This window comes from Zalophus californianus, chromosome 3, assembly GCF_009762305.2.
Source record: "Zalophus californianus isolate mZalCal1 chromosome 3, mZalCal1.pri.v2, whole genome shotgun sequence".
Classification (NCBI taxonomy): domain Eukaryota; kingdom Metazoa; phylum Chordata; class Mammalia; order Carnivora; family Otariidae; genus Zalophus; species Zalophus californianus.
In genome coordinates, this window is record NC_045597.1 from 43,157,178 (window position 1) to 43,172,441 (window position 15,264).

Below are 15,264 nucleotides of genomic sequence, written 5' to 3' on the forward strand. Positions count from 1 at the left end.
TATTAGCTATGGGCTAATTTCTCTTCCTATTTTAGGTTATATTAGGATTAAATGTTTATTCTAAATGCAACAGAAATTGCAATTGATACATTCTCTCATGAATACTGGAGTATTTTAAGCCAAAATCTATTTTCTATGAAAAAATATTTTCTATTTTAAAAAATGATATCTTGAGTCCCTTAGAGAATGAGTATCCTGGGAAAATGAGTTTCTCCCAATAGCCGTAATATTATCTTAAGTAGGAAGAGTCGTTGGAGTTAGAATTAATTAATGGTCTGGTCTTTCATTTTTTAACAATTTAAAAAAAAAAAACTGATCAATGTTCTCAAGTTCGTAGTGGTTTCAATTCTTTTTTAAATTAGAAACAATTGGGGCGCGTGGGTGGCTCAGTCATTAAGCATCTGCCTTTGGCTCAGGTCCATGATCCCAGGGTCCTGGGATCGAGCCCCGCATCCAGCTCCCTGCTCGACTGGAAGCCTGCTTCTCCCTCTCCCACTCTCCCTGGTTGTGTTCCCTCTCTCACTGTATCTCTATCAAATAAATAAAAAATCTTTAAAAAATAAATAGAAACAACTGAAGATGGAACTAGTGATCTTTGGAATTAAAAACTAAATGAAGGTGTAGTACTGGAAGAGATTTTTTTTTTTCCTGGAGTTATGTATCCTTGTGCTGACACTGCAATACTCAGCCACAACTTCAAGTTAAAATGTAAGCAGCTTTGAAGACTTCAAATATTTTAAGCTATAGCCAATAAGTAAAGAGTATGGAATACTTTTACCACCTTCCCCACTTAGGATTGAAACAAGAGAATTAATTCAACATCTCACTAGATTATTTATTAGATCTAATAGATAACTCTCATGAAGAAACAAAATCTTAAAAATCCAAAAGTCTAGAAAATGTCTAGGTGAGCTAATCAACCTGATTTATAATTTATCCCTGGAATTAAAGCAATCTATCAGCACACTGGAGACGTAACTGTTAGACTGAAAACTAAAAGGTTAGGTAATGATACTTGTAATAAGTTACATTTATTAAAGAAGATCCTAAGATGTCATAAACACATTACAATGATGTCTTACAACATATTATTGTTTATCCATAGGTTTGCAAAAAGTAATTCTGTCTAGACTTGGTGTGAGTCCCCAGGACACATAGTTTTCTACCCAAGTCTCTAAAGTTGAATACCATTGCTTTTGGAAACAACACATAAGTTCACAAACATCTAAAACTGATGACATGCAATGATTAGAGGTCAGGTTCTAATATAAATATAAATATTCTATCCAATAGGCAGAGATAGTTATTTTACAGGAAAATATAGTCACACTAATAAAAATCTTTTGATACATAAAATCAAAAAAGATACAATTGTATCACAAAGACTGCAATGTAAAACAATATAAGATAAGGCAACACTAAGATCTGAATTGTATAATTTCTTTTTTATGATTTGGAGATAAAAGCTTGAAGCACTATCTTATCTATTTCTACCTATATTTATATAGAGATAATCTTTTAGCTTATAGAAAAATTGATGCCATGGACTAAGAACATGACCTTAATCAAGAATTTTCACCACATGGTTCTCTGAAGAAGCTTGGCTACTGAGAGATGACACTCTCCCTGAGTTCAGCCTGTTCACCAGCTCAAAGGGATCAGAGTTGGCATTTAGCTGAATGTGGAGCAAGAATAGACAGACTGCTATGCTGCTCTTCTGTTCAACAGCCTCATCACAAAGGACAGGTTCAACTTGGTGCAGGGTTTTGTGCTTGTCAGAATAGAAACCTACAAAAACATAGACAACTGTCATCATGAAAGCAGATATAGAACCTGTAACCTTCATAGACAAGGCTTTGGAAAAAAAGAAGTCACAGGTTACTGCCTTTTGACATCTCCCCACAAATTGGCCATGAAAGCTGTTTCCATGGTGATTTTACATTGAGCCATGACCTCTAATTCTCTTAGCTTTCCAGATTCTTCTTCCCATTTAATATAACCTTTGAGATACGTGTTATTATGCATAATGTGATATTTGGTTGACAGGGTTTTATTAAACTCATTTTGATTATCCAAGTTAAAGAAATGGGGGCTAGAAACAACTTGGTTGATTTCAGTGTTTTAAAAAATATAAATAAATTGACAACTGATTCCAGGCTTAGCTCATTCAAAGTGACTGTTGAGACTTTGAGAATGTCGAGTCACCCATGTGGAATCAGGGTCCTGTTCCATTAACAGTATGCTTTTGTATGTCTGTAACATCTATAGTCTTCCAGACCAAAAAATACAAAATGTTATGATTTTTTGAATATTTTTTCACTACTACTTTTTAAGTACATGTTTGTTGACTTAAATTCCCTTGAATAACAGCAACTTACACACTGAAATATTTGATAACAGTCATCAGACAAATAAATAGCAATTTTGTCACTTGAATTGGAACAAAGAAATAGGCCAAAACATAGAAGGATACATTGATTTAAACCCCATCATCATGTGTGGCTGAGAAAGTTGAAAGCTAATCAAATACAATTTTAATATGAAAGAATGTGTCTGAGGCCAAAGCTAAAATAACACACAGAATAAAATAATCAAAATGGAAACAAAACAGCAATTAGATAATTACCAAATAGCACAGTTTCTGACAATGCAGATGAGATGACCCAGTCTAATCACCGTACTAAACCTAGGATAATAGAGTTCAGAAAGTCATTTTATAGAGTTTTAGAGGGTAGATATTTGCATATTATATTTGAAACTGAAGCATAGAATTCAATTGTAAGAGTTCATTTACTCACTTGTACTTTCTGATAAAATGTTCCCTTACAAACCACTTCACACCATTAATTATACATTTTCTGTAGTGACATCGAAGATGATTACAGAATTGTCACTAAAGGGGAAAATTCCAACATGAGAATTCCTTAGATTTTATTGGGAAAAGGGAGGATGCTGGGATCTGCAAATGAAGGCAAAGGATGGTGTTCCTTCCATGTTGCATTAAATGTTTTGTTTACTTTATTTTGTTTTAAAGCACGTCTCTGAGCTTTCTTTTTTACCCATGGTTTTAACCCTGGAGCATCCTCCTAGTCTCAACCAGGAACTGTTGGAATCCCCAAGTGAGTTTCATTACTCACATGCATTTATTGAATTATGCCAGAGAGTTTCTTTCCCCATGAAGTAGTTGTTTTGAAATGTGGCTGGTGATACCCCAACATGGAGTACATGCTTACACACATAATCACATGTGTAGGCTAAAGACAACTCTTTCTTCCACTGCCCTTCCTTGAGTCTGACACTTGGTGGCCTTTAGGAAATACAAATGGGCTAAGTTTCGTTTTTCTCTTTCATTTTGCAGAGAAGTATAAAGTGGTAGGCTATTCTGATTTTGATGTGCATGTGAGTCATCTGTGGATCTTGCTGAACTACAGATAGTTTGTAGGTCTGGGGTGGGGGCCTGGGCTTCTGCATTTCTGTCAAGTTCTCAGATGATGCCAAAGCTGCTGATCGGAGGACCCCATTTGAACTGCAAGGATTTAGAAGCAGGAAATCACTGGGAGCATTTCTTGCTATTCCTCTCCCATTCACCTGAGTAAGAACAGAGACAAATAGTGAATGGTTGCTGAAAAGAGTAAACAGGCTAGGCAAACAGCTCTTTCAGACCCTAGGTGGAAAAAAGAATTTGCTAGAGCTCATGCAGTGGGAAAAGATGGAATTAACTTTGAGTTTTCAGAAAAGTGAACACAAATTTCACTTTCATGAAATTGAAAGCTAAACATCAACTAATACACCAGCGATAATAATGTGCATTGTATGAATGGAGGTCAAAATGATTAGTACACCAGGACTGTTGGATTCTGAGACCCTGTGCACTGAGAGTAGATGTCGCCTTTCCCAGCTAGCAGTTTAAATTTCAGAACAGCATACAAAATAAGCAAACAAAAAAGGTAATAAATAAAACCCAACAGTGCTGTAGAAACTTTCTGCTTTTTTTCTCTGCTAATAATTATCTCAGTCTGCAATACAAAGATGAGATATTCTTCAAAGTCAATGCAGAAGTACCTCATCACAGACACCACTGGGCAAAACAGAAAGGGAAATGTGAAGAGTGTACCAGGTGTAACCAAGTGTGAAGCGTTTACCAGCTGTAACAACCCCTGGCTCACTTGGTTGGGGATGTGCTTAGGAGAATTTTTTCATAAGCTTTATAACTTCCTTTCTGGCCACAACCTTGACCCAAAATAATCACTAAAAAGAATGTATGAGAGCATGGTAATGTCCACGTTAACCTCCCTGGCTGTGCCTGTGTCCTCAGGAATACAGCTCACTTTCTTTTGAACTCCTCCTGTTTGGAAATGAAAAAAATAGATGATAATGCTACTTCCTCTGTTATATCTAGTGCATAATGGTATTACCAAATTCATCTTTTTATAGTCACATAACCTATGAGATGAGAAAGCTTTTTTAGAATTTTATTTCAATAAGCTTTTACACAAAGGCATTTAATTTTGACCTATGAGATTTGCTGTTTTCCACACATACTGCAGTTGGCAGAAGAAATTATTTTTGTCATGCTTGTAAGGGACACACCATGGGATTTGCTGTATCACATCAAGTGATGTTGTTGTAGGACACAAACCTCAAATAACTCCTTCTCTTAAACCACCCCAGTGTGCGTGGACTGTCAAGTTTAATGAATGAAGGGTAGCCACAAACAAGATTCATACAGACCCCTCACATTCTGAGCATCAATATTATGTGTTTGCTTTTCAAATAAGTCATTTTGTATGCATTTTCAGTTTGGAAGGCTTATATGCTACGTATGGATTAGTTCTTACAACGTAATTTTTTCTACAATTCTTTAATATTTCTTGACCATTTAGAAGTGCAGTACAACCTTATTATTTTTTTGTTTCGTGATTGTGTTAGTGTTCCTGTGGTAGTGATTTTAAAACCTAAAACAACAAATCATAACAGTAACAAATATGATTTCAGTTGTGTAACTTTTAAGCTCATTCAACAAATAATTTTATTTGGTTGTAGGAGAACTTACAAACTATTTCTTGTATTTCTTTTTACAGAGACAAAAAAGCATAGAGACAGGTAGTCATGTTACATTAAACAAGCATTCCACACTAAATTCAGATGGTATGTAATACAAGCCTGCCATCTACTGACTACATTGGATCAGAAAGTTCCTCAATGACAAGAAATGAATTACTTTGTAATCACTCTTTAGTAGGCTAAAGTAGTATTTTATATTTTGACCATTTTTCAGTTCATAATAGTGTAAAAAGGTGGATTAGTATCCTCATAAAAGATTATATAAAGGGATGCCTGGATGGCTCAGTCATTAAGTGGCTGCCTTCTGCTGGGGTGGTGATCCCGCGGTCCTGGGATCAAGCCCCGCATCAGGCTCCCTGCTCAGTGGGGAGCCTGCTTCTCTCTCTCCCTCTGCCCGTTGGTCATTTTCTATTATTATAATACTTCAAGATAGTCTTTGATATGAAAAATAGTCAAATGCTAAGATTTTTATTGTTCTTTTCTGTTGAATGGAAATGATCGATACAGGAATTGGGCCATGATTTAAAATTGAAAATTTAAAAATTAGAGGACTTATTAACTAGTTATGGGGACCCTAATTTTATGAGACATTTAAATGCAGTATGTTAAAATAGAAAAAAGACAATTTCATTTTAGGATAGATTTCCTAATTAGTCTTGCAAGTAAGTAGTAAATCTGACAAAAAGATTTCAAAATTATCCAGTTACCTTCAAAACTAACAAAATACAATAAATGACTAATACTTGGACAGGGAAGATTAAGAATATACCTTTTTGTCCTTAATGAAATTAAGTCCTTCTTAAAATAATTTTGGCCACTCATTGACTTTACATAGAATGCAGGATCAGGCCTTAGGAGAACAAGGAGATGGAATAATAAAATATATTGCGGCAAACTCTGTGGCAGTTTGTAGCCTGTAAAAACTTCTGTAGTAAACTTAATGCTAAAGAGAAAGCCATCTGTACCTTGTGGAATTAATTAACAATTGATTTAGAGTAGCAATAAATGCATACTTGCTATTATGATTCTGAAGAGTATTCTTTAGGGACTAAGTCTGAAATGTAAGTTAAACGAGCCCCCTGAAAACAGCTAACTCAATTGTTTTTTGGCTTCCAATGTGAACTTCTTAATAATATGTTAACATAGAAAAACACCTAAGTGAAATAGGACCTAATGCTCTCTGGGTTCTCTAAATGCCAAGCGACATGGATTTATAGTGTAATTTGTCATAAGATACAGATAGGAGCAGAAGTGGGAAAACTGACAGGTTTAACTGATTACACCAAGTAAAACACAAGAAATGTATTTGCTGCCGAAGCATGCAGGAGTTAAGAAGTGTATGTTTTCTTTTAAATTAAATTACATTAAAAGATGATATTGAACAAAGTTCAATGCCATAGCAGTTAGAGTTCAAACTTCATATCAAGTTAACTTAGGTAAGAGGGGATGGATCTTGGTCTTTGCAATCTATTTTTTCTATTACTTTGAAAAGAATGTTTTTAAAGTCAGATGAACCAAAATAGAAATACATTCTTCATACTTTTCAGGCTACTTTGGAGGGTAGGAAATAAATGAATTCTTGGGATGAGGCAATGTTCATAGATATTTTAAATACATTTTTAGCACATACAAGAAAGCATTTTGTGCAAATTTTGTATCCATTAAAACAGAGGTCAAAATTGGTTAAGGCACACAATTCCTAGTATTTTGTATAAGTTATTCAAACCCTTTGGCTTTAGATGGTCATAAAGACCATTTTCTAATGATGGTTGCATAGGTAATATATGTGATACACATAGCATAATGCTCAGTAAAAGTATTCCCATTCAACAAAAGAGCTTTTTCAACTTCATATTTCTAGTAGTCAATTACATTTTTCTGGTTCAGTATAAAAGTATATAGGCAACTCAGTTATCTCAGAGAAAAATAGCATAAAACATTATCATCAGTAGTCCTATTAATATTATTTATGGATTTAAGGTGAAGCTAGTGATGTTTAAACCACAGGGACCCTCACTGGGAGGAAACTGAATAAAATCTTCATATAAAATAACTTTGTATTCTTTTGCTTAAAGTACCTAAAAATTTATATATCAGTATATAATTGTATATCAGCTTTAAGCTTCACAAAATTGGAACCTGCTTTTGGGTAAAATGTAGACAAAAATCTTGATTTACTGATTTTTTCCCCCTTTTCAGATAAAGTCATGGATTTCTAAATTTCAAAGAAGTTTAAAGAATCATTTATGTAAGTCCTGCTTCATGAGTAAATCTTTGAAAATATCTCAATGAGTATAGGTGCAGTGCTCAAAAAATTAATTATACAGTTAAATTGTAGATGGAGTCTTTATGCTCTTAAACAGCTAATGGTATAACCAGCTACCATTTGATTACTGAATAAAATTATATGAAAAGATCATCCTAGGTCTTTCTGCCATCTTAAAAACAAAATCTGACAAATACAGAATTTACATGTTTCCAAGCAAATGTTGAAGAATACCATTGATTTTATTTGATAGCTTAATATCCTGCATAGGCCAGGACAGTGCAATATAGATATTAATGGTTTAAAACATATTTACCCCATGCATACATTGTCAACTTTTTGTTTTTCATAAAGCTAAAATATGGATCAATTCTATTTATTCAATGTATTGTCCTTAATTTATTGAACATGTACTTTGTTCACAATTCTATACCAGAACCTGTGAGGGGAAAAAAAAAAAATTATCAGCTTCCAAGATAGCAGGAAGGGAAAAAAGAAGGGGGGAAATCGGAGGGGGAGACGAACCAGGAGAGACTATGGACTCTGAGAGACAAACTGAGGGTTCTAGAGGGGGAGGGGAGGGGGGTTAGCCTGGTGATGGGTATTAAAGAGGGGAGTGGGTGGGGGTATGGGTTAGCCTGGTGATGGGTATTAAAGAGGACACGTTCTGCATGGAGGACTGGGTGTTATACGCAAACAATGAGTCATGGAACACTACATCAAAAACTAATGATGTAATGTCTGGTGATTAACGTAACATAATAAAAAAAATTATCAGCTCCCAAGTGGCCCACGATTTAGTTGCAGAGATAAAACATGAGTGATTCTATAATTAAACATAATAATTTTCTATTCTCAAGAAGCAGCAGAAATAGAACCTTGATGGAAATAAGTTGTGTGCTAAACTCTTCTAATGCTCTTCTTTCCACTCTATGAATATGCAGTAAATATTTAAAGCTGATGAAAATTAAAAACAAGCAGACACCTTATCATTTCCATTTTTTTTTTTTAAGAGCACTGAGTGCTTCTCCTGGAATGATTCTTTCCTCTTATCTGATGTTTCAGGAAATGAAAGTAAATAGAAAAAATATGGAAGGGCATTGGTAAACCAAGACCTGAAAGTCAAGGATGCAATGTGGATCCTCATAAACAGTAGCCTCACTAAAGAAGGCATTTATCTTTTTAGTTTAACAGGAAGTCTGGAAATAGGCATTTCTAGGTCTGGTGCATCTGTCTTCAAAGATATCCTCCTGGTACAAAGATATCCTTTTCTTTCAAAAACTCTCATCTTCATGGCTGCAGGATGACTACCTTACCTCCAGCCTCATGTCCTTGTTCGAGCAGGAAGAAAGAAGGACCCCATACCTTTTCATTGCAAACATTTGACTAATTTTATCTACAAGGAAAGACATCCTCAGCAAATGAATGCTTATAGTTCTATGGCCAAAACTATCTTACAAGCTACATCTACCAAGGAAACGTCTAGAAGAAAGGTATTTAACTTGCTATACTCGGCAGTAGAGAAGAACAACGTAGAGGGTAGTTGGTTTGAGTGACAAGTAAGCCCAGTTACAGTGTATTGCACAATGGACTCAAAGTGGATTGATGGTGAATATAGGGGTCTCATTTCCCCCCCAAAAGCATTTATGACACTTTCCAATATCTCATCTGAAAAGCTATTCTATAAAAAGGTGGTGTGCTGACACATGTAGTCTCTTCTTACATGCTCTATTTTATATATAATTTATATATATAATATATATATAATTTTATATAATCATTACATTTGTCCATATTCTTTGATTACTTTATCCTACACATTTTCAGAGAGAAATCTCAGTGCAAGTCATAATAGCTTTCAAATTGTTTGAGATAGTTTGTTACAAATGTTTTTATAATGGACTGATGCCTTATGTGTTGGTTACTGAAAATGGATGTGCAAATGGTTTTAATATGGAGAGAGCACAAGAGTGAACCAAAATATTCTGAGCAGTTATAATCTAGCTTGTCCAACCTACAATGAAAACTCCCAGTGAACATATTGAACATACTGATATCAGATAGTAGTTTAAAATGTTCTCCAGTAATGACCTTGTGACCATTAAGCTGTGTGTACCTGGCTTAGGGAAAAACCTACTTTATCCTGGGGTCGTTAATTTATTTAAAAATACCTCAAGTTGAAAACCTGCCTTAGTATATTTATAAGATTTTTAAATGAATGTCCCATGAGTGTCATTTTATAGGCTTAAACATATTTGGTTCTAGTTTTGATTACTAAACATTAAAGCTAACCTTTAAAATGTACAAACAGTTAATATCAGGCATTGTTCTATATGCATTACTTATATAAACTCATTTAGTCCTCATAACAATTCTGTAAAGTGGTAACCATTATTTCTCCCATTTTATAAGTTAGGGAAATAAGGCACAGGGAAAGTTAAGTAAATTTCCCAAAGCCACATAATGGGCAGTCTGGGATTTAAACTAAAGGAATTCTCCACAATTAATGCTTATAGCTACTCTACAAGTCTATCTACCTACAACATGAAATATACTTTTTTGACAACAAAATATCTTAATGCCATATTAATTGCTTTTATCTGGACTGTATGGATAACACTTATTTGGATGTTTTATTTATATAAGGAAGATTTTGTAACAGTTTGTATAAATGTCTGGAATTTAGGAAAATGCTCTACTCAGATTGTTCCCTGAAATATTTATTGACTACATATATATCCTACATTTATGATATTCATAATTAATAAGTGTCTTTTTTGTTACTGGGAAACAAGGGTAAGTTAGATGTATGTCTTGCTATTCTATTGCTAATCTCTTTGTCAAACTTTAATAAACTGCACTAGAACCAATGTATAGTAAATTTAATACAGTGGGAGAGAATAAAACAACATCTGCCACAGAAATATCCATCACTAGTCCCATATTCTCAATGGCTTCTGCAAGCTGGTAATAAGGAGATATAAATGATTTGACTCTGCCAATTTCTAGTTGTGCAGCTAGTGTAAAATACAGGGATTATAAAATGTTCCTCTGTCACATATTTTGGCAGTGATTGGAGTACCTAGTGAAATATGGGATTTTATTCTTAGCACTTTAAGTTAATAACAATAACTGTAAAACTAATATTGTTCTTTCCAGTAATTGCCACCATCCATCATACTGCCGAGGAACACAGGAACAAATATGTGCCACTTTGTTTCGGTGCAGGCTCCTGGGTAAAACTATGGTCTTATTACTGACTCTTTTCTACTTAAAACATTGTTCAAAGAAATTATATAGTAATGAAATCATATATTTAAAGGGAAGCATAAAACGGAGAGTGTAATAATGGTTGTATGTTTTACAGCAATCTTACCACCTACACCTGACCGGGCATTCTGAGGATATCAAGTTGTTATAAATAGAGAACTCCTTGTAAAGTAGTAGGTAATGATAAGGTTTTATTCAAATTACAGTCTCTGAACATATACAATGTTTTCAAAAGGAAAAAGAAAAATGCAGACCGTGAATAGAGTGCTTTTGCTTTGGCAACAAGAGTGCTAGGCAAGACGTTTAAAAAAATCTTAATGAAATTATTTTATGTCTAAACCTACTACATCATGGTAGAATCATGAGTAAAAAGGGAAGTGAACTCAACAAAAGTGTATATTTTTTTCCTGAGTTAATATTTAGAGTAAGTTTCTAAGTGAGACTTTTCTCGGCTCCCAGTGCTGCCCGCTTTCCCACCAGGGCACCATATTAGTAACAGGTGACTTATTATTAATGTGCACTTTAAAAATAGCTCACCAGTCATATCAACTGCCAACTCTAATATTCATTTGAATTTTTCAAAGTATCCTGGATGTTAAGTCTCATTTCACAATTACTTAAAGGTGAAAGGGCAGGCTGCTATGGGAAAGCCATTAAATTTTCTCAGAAAAGACCAGTTACCTTGAAGCAGAAAGAGAAATGAATAGAAGGAGTGGGGGTAATGAAACCCACAGTCAATCAAGATTGGCCTCGGGAAGTAGCCGGACAAGGGATCAGAGTGGATGTGCAACTCAGGGATTCTCTCCTCCCTGGCTCTCTTCTCTGCTTCCTTTTGTGCATCCCCGTTTTCTTTTTGCCCACTGGTCTGTGCCTCCTAGCTCCACATGGTCTGTCCTAGCCCTCAAATTCATAGTTAATCCTCAAGAAGAGCCGGGCCCATTCTCAATTTCGGGGGAAGAAACTGGTAGGTCCACACTGGGCTGTGGTCCCCGCACCTGGCACAGAGTAGGTGTAGTGAGTGCTGTAGCCTGTGGCTCGGGGATCCCTGCTTGAACCTGCAAGTTTTTAGGCTCCAGGAATTCAGGGGTCCTTGGATCTTGAAGTGAAGTGTCCCATCAAACTGTGAAGGGCAGCACTGAGACCACAAAATATGCCACTTTTACATAAGGGTTATTTTGAGCTAAAGCCACTTTTAAAAGAGCAGATGGAAGCAGGACATTCTCATCTACCCTTTTCATTCTGAAAACAGGAGAGAACTCTAATGTGAAAGATGCCCTCTCTGTACCAAGGAAAAAAGAAACACTTGTCCACAGGGACAATTCTGTACAAAATGGTTTTTGTTAAAATAATTCCTATCTTTCTTTAGCACCCCCAATTGCCTTGCTTCAACCCAATATAAAAGCATTTAGGTTTTACCCCTTCTTTGGGTCCTCATTCCCTAAAGAGGCTTTCTAGCATGTAAAACTTACATAATGTGTATGTTTTTCCTCCTGTCAATCTGTCTCAGGTCAATTTAATTCCCAGGCACAGCTGAAAACCCAAGGAGGATAAAGGTAAAATTTTGCCTCGCCTGCAACTGCAAGTTTTAGCTGCCACTCAGTTACTATGGGCTTCCTATATCAAAAGACCAGTAGCAAGAAAATGAGTTACAGTCATGGCAGGTGTAGCCAAGATGGGGCTGTTGTAGGATGCAAGTAAAAAAAAAAAAAAAAAAAAAAAAAAAAAATTGCATCTGGTTCTCAAGCCATCCACTGTGACATATCGTGGCACTTGCCCACCCAATTTTGAAAACCAACGCAGTAGCCACCACCTGAGAAGGCCATGATGACCAGAGGCCTAGAGATCACGGGGGCACGCATTTTGGCCACCCTACTAGATAAGCCACCTAAAGCAGTGGATGTGAGGGAGATAAAACCTGTGTTGTAAAGAATGGAGATAAGGACCAGTGTCCTTGACACCAGCTGTAACAGTAGACATTATAGTTTTTCCCATTAGCCTTCCTTTTGTAAAAGATTGCAGAGGGAAAGGCGCCACCAAAATCCTACACAAGCTCTTTCTGGTGGAATGAAATTACATTAAAAAACATGTGGGGTAAAGGATGGACTGCAGGGGATGCTCAATACCATCAAAATTCTTCCGTTTGCGTTGGTGGTATAGTGGTGAGCATAGCTGCCTTCCAAAATTCTTCCGTTTCAAGATCAAGGCACTGATTTCCCCAGTGCTGGGAGCATGGCTTGCCGATGGCTCACGGCTGAGTCCCTCCTCAGGCCTTGCTGTCAGCCTTGGCATAGTTTGGTCAAGGTCACGGCCCCTTCTGTGGGCAGTTTGCACCAATGGCTGGTCTATGTGGAGAAGCACAAAGGTGTCTTCATTTATATTTGAAGAGCTCTCTGGGAGCCCAACTGATGCCAACTGAGACCAGCTATTTGAAACAATGTTGGAGCTCAGCTTCTCCCTTTGCCCTTTCCTGCTTTTCTCTCTTCTTCAAGGTGGGCTGTTTCCCAAGCCCATGACCTACTGGAATGATGTGAGAATCAAGCAGTAAAACATGATGTGTGACGTCTCTAAGGTTCCTATTCAAGATGGTGACATGGGAAAATCCTGAACTTACCTCCTCCCATAGACACATCTTATCTATAGATACGTAAGGAAAAAATTTCCTCTGGGGGAAAAAAAAAAAAAAAAACCCAAAACTAGCTGAGTGACTCCTACGTTAGGGCAACAAACAAAATCCAGATCAAAGCAGTTAGGAGAAACTAACACACATTCTCACTATTACCCACTCTGTCCAGTACAGTGACCCACAATCAGAAGGGAACTTAAAAGCTGGAACTGCTCCCAGAGGAGGGAAGAGTTTAAACCCTATATCAGGTACCACCAATTTTAAGACCTACACCTGAGAGATGAGCCTCCAAAACATAGCACTGAAAGCCAAGAGGACTTGTGTCCACAAGACCCACAAAGGTATCTCAAACTGAGAAATCAGACCTACTGACCCCAAGGTCCAGTGCAGAGGAAGCAGATTGTAAACACCCAGACTCTATGATAGATCATTTGCTTATCTTAAAGTGTTGACCTGAGAGGTAGGCATCAAATTTAACACACATCTAGCAGCAGACTGAAACCCTCTTCAGGGACAGAGGCTGCCAGGTGCCATCTTTGTACTTTCTCTCTGCTGTACTTGAGAACAGGATCCAGGAGGGTGGCTTTTATGTGTATCTGGGGCCATGTTTTTTTGCATCTGGCACTCAGGAAACATCACACATTCACTTGACCCTATTTGGCCAGCAGGACTTAGATTCTTAGCTCCCCCATGACACAACGTGTGACAGTTCCTGGCCAGCTATCACCCAAAAGGCACTGTACAGACAAAAGACTGAGATTCCAGTCTTCCTGTGAAATAGGCCTACTTTCTTATCCTGGAGCCTTAGCCTACAGGTAAGGCTTCTGGTTAAATATATAACTAAGGACTTTCTGAGCTGCTCTCAGGAAACAGAAGCTGGTGGACATCGTTCTGATGTTCTCTCTCTACCTCACTCCAGCTGGCTGGTATCTCCAAGAAAGGAGATTATACCTTTAGTCTGATATTTCCATTTGTGCACCTGCTACCTGGGATCATCTCTAGATCACCTCGTTCTGATGGCCAGCAGGGCCTATATCCCTCTGGGTGCCAGAGGACTGTAATAACCACAGAGACAGTTGTTGGCCAGCTGCCACCGTGAAGGCACAAGAAGAGACAACAGAGTGAGGCGCCCAGGATTTCTCTGAAAGAGGACCATTAGCTCATCTTCATGGTATCAGCCTGAAGGGCAGACTTCTATTTAAATATGAATCTAAAGGCCTACTGTGATGTTCTCCAGAGACCACAGAGGTCGGGTAGGATATTCACCTTCTAATGCCCCAGTTTTTTTTTATCAGGTGCCGTGACTTATGAGGCTGCTGCCTAGAAAACACCTTTTATTTCATCAGCCCTGGTGGCCAGTGGGGCTTGTGTTCCTTGGTCAAATGAGACTAACAAATGGAGAGACAGTTCTGGGCTCCCTACCATCCCCAAAGGAGGGACAGCAGACTGAAACATCCCCCTAGTCTTTCTGGGAAAAAGGCCTATTTGCTTATCCTGGAGCTTCAGCACAGAAGGAGGCTTTTGGTTTGGCACACATCTAGGAGCCTAAGGAGGTGGTTTCTAAGGATGGAGGTTGGTGGACACCAGCTTGGTGCCTTCTGTCTTAAACACTTATCTGGCACCCTGATTATTGAAACTGCTGCTTAGGGGACAGATCTACAGCATCCCGTTGTGGTGGCCAGAGGGGCTTAGATTGTAGTCCCATAGAACGATATAGAGTAGCATACTTTAAAAGCTGTAGCTTGAGGGTCTGTCTTCCAAACAGCCTGAATCTAGGTGCTGAGATCCTCCCCTTTGGGACTCAGGTCTTGGCACATCCTCAACTACTGGGAGGCACTAAAAATGAAATAGGCTGCTCAGAGAGACAACCAAGATGTAGGACAGTGTGAATGATAAGGTTCATCTCCTATGAGAGAACATGCCTTAACACTGGGCATATGTGGCTGATTTATCCACTGCATAGAACCAATACAGAGTCAAAGAAAATGAACAAAGGGATATGTTCCAAATGAAAAATAAGATAAATCCTCAGAAAAAAATC